General features: G+C 46.7%; 1 pseudogene; it reads right to left on the bottom strand.

Annotated features, from left to right (window-relative positions):
• Positions 1 to 242: 242 nt before the first annotated feature.
• Positions 243 to 1,092, bottom strand: LOC123077966 (transcription factor VOZ1-like; annotated as a pseudogene).
• Positions 1,093 to 2,661: the final 1,569 nt, after the last annotated feature.

A 2,661-nucleotide genomic window follows, 5' to 3' on the forward strand; every position in this document is an offset into this window, starting at 1 on the left:
ATGTCCGAAGGAGATACATATTTATGCAATTTAGTTGGATCGCCATGCAAAGGATAATACAAAGAGAAGTTGCTTTGGTTCGGGAAACCTTGATTTTGTTGAAATTTTGTTAGCAGAAGTTCAGAACCAACTCCTGCTAGCAGAACATGAGATATGTAATTTTCAGTTGGTCAAAAAGGTTAGATTTTTGTAAATATGATATCACGATACAAGGTCATGGCTTAACATATGCAAGCAAGAACCTAGTAGAAAGAACTGGAGCAACAACTTTCTTCTTCGTAGCTGCTAGATGGTTGTGGATCCATGTAGTATGATCTCTTCAGACCCCCAAAGTCTTTCATCACTTGCTTCCTTGATTCATGCCAGCCACGGCTGTTGTAATTTGGCAGTGAGCTCTGCTTCCGGTTTCCACTATCGAACGCCCTTATTGGTTTGTCAAAGAAAAGCCATCCTCTCATAGATTCACCTTCAAATATGTAAAGCTCGAAAAGTTCTGCAAATGATAGAAATAAATGAACCAATAGCCAGAACATAAACTAATTACCAGTACCGATACAAACGTGAGAATATGAATTATGCGGTAAGAAGTTACTAGGTGCATCCCAAGACAATTTCGTAGTAGCAGCCCCTTCACAGACAGGAACACGAACATGCTTTCCTTGGATTTTCACACTAAGAGCAACAAACAAAGGGTCATCTTTTAGATCAATACCTCTTGGGCGGATCACATGCATTGTGCCTTGAGCCCTGGAGGACCCTCTTCACAGCCAATTCAGCACGGTACATGTTGCAGTCCCAGAGAGCGCACTTCGGCCTTAGGAATGAAGCAGGTGCCGGAGACATTGTTGTGAGGAAGTCTGACATCTCGACGAAAACATCTCCAGCATTCTTCCCATTGTTGTTCATATCAACATATGCATTAGGGGGTAACTCTTGTGTCAAATTGAACTGCGGATATTCTTGGTGAGCAATCCCTTGAAGGTTATTGAGGATTTCTTGATTGGTCCCGGGAAGGCTTATCTTGTAATCATCCTCATAAAGAAAATCCTCAACAGTAAGCTCCTGGTTCACATAGTACATCTGGAAGGACATGGCAAAATCTCGTTAAATTTAGCTCAATTACATCAATGGTAAAATTCAAGAAATGGAAGTGACACAAACATAAAATCGACAAGCAACATCATGGCAACACAACAGCTTCTAGAATGAGCATTCATTGCATGGCAAAACTCTCAAAGACCTGGCACCGAGCCTTAACAAGATGTCATGTAGAAAGCATAGATCAAGAGGTGGTTGTTCTCAACAATGCAAGATAATTGATGATCTTAGCACAGGGATGACCCCTTCTCCAGGAATTCACTATGCTATGCCTGCAGGCAGCACAATTCCAACTAATCCTAGGGCAGAGGTACAAGACTATGAAGCTTCACCCTATGCATGAGAGTACAAAGAAAAATCGTTGTACAGGATGAATTTTCTTGGTTCAATTCAAACCAAATTAAACACCCCACAAGGAAACCACAGGTGCCTTTGAAGTGGTGCTTTTACATTTGGTAGCTCGTGCAAAGGAGGATCCTCACTTGCTTGTGAAAAACTGGCAAAATAACAGTTTTTGTCAGCTATGTTGCACAAAGCTGGAAACCATCACTCTTATTGAGGAGCAGTACTAGGCGTATGACGATTTTTTATACGGTACCGGTCCGATATGGCAAACCACCATGAGATGAAACCCCTACTTGAACCACGAAGGTGTGATCCTAGTGTTGTACGCAGGTTGGACACAAAACGTCATATGCAAAGCAAAATCACTTCTTGAATGCAGCTTGGTAAGACAAGTTTTGCAGAGAGGCTTTTATGCTCAAGTTCCCCAGGCTTCAGTCTAGATATCTGGGACTGCCAGACCAGGAGAACACAGCCCCAATCTTATTGTGGTTCATGAGCAGAAGCAAGCAGAAGATAGAGGCAATCTAAAAAGGCTAAGTATGGCGACTCCATTGTTCAGGATATTTGGATCGTAAACGGTGAAGGATCCCAGCACAATTACACACAGCAGCTGGACGCACGCATTAATGCAAGATCCTGGCCCCAGCTTGGCCGCGACCTGCTGGCCGGGCCCCTGTAGCGAGGGGGGCTGCTGCTAATCCCCCTGGGGCGGCATCGCATAGGCAGGGTGGTGGTACTCGTAGGCCATGTCAACGACGAAGTAGCGCGAGGCGGCGCTCCGCAGCACCAGCGCCATGGCTTGGCCAAGCCACCTCCCTAGCTCCCCCACGGTGCCCCATCCAAAACCATGGAGTGGATCGAGCCGCAGCCAACTGCTAGGTCCCTCCCTACCTCGCCAGCGCACGCCGATGCCGGTCGACGCACCTCCAGCTACTCTTTCTTCTCTCTTTCTCCCTCCTCTCCTTCCTTCTCTCTCTCCCTCTCATTTTCTCTCTCTTGCAGCAGGGACTAATCCATGCCGCTGCATTGTCCACATCATGTTGTCTAGATCCGGAGGCAGTGAAGGAGGAGAGGAAGGGAAGGAGGAGGCGCTAAAGGCGGAGCGGGCGAGGCGGCTGTTAGGGACGGGGAAGAGGAGGAGGCGACGGCCGCATGAGGAGGGAGAGAGAAGATATTTTCAGCTGCGGTCGCTACCTTTCTCTCGCAGGAAGTAGTGGA

The sequence above is a fragment of the Triticum aestivum genome, chromosome 1B, assembly GCF_018294505.1.
Source record: "Triticum aestivum cultivar Chinese Spring chromosome 1B, IWGSC CS RefSeq v2.1, whole genome shotgun sequence".
NCBI classification, from domain to species: Eukaryota; Viridiplantae; Streptophyta; class Magnoliopsida; order Poales; family Poaceae; genus Triticum; species Triticum aestivum.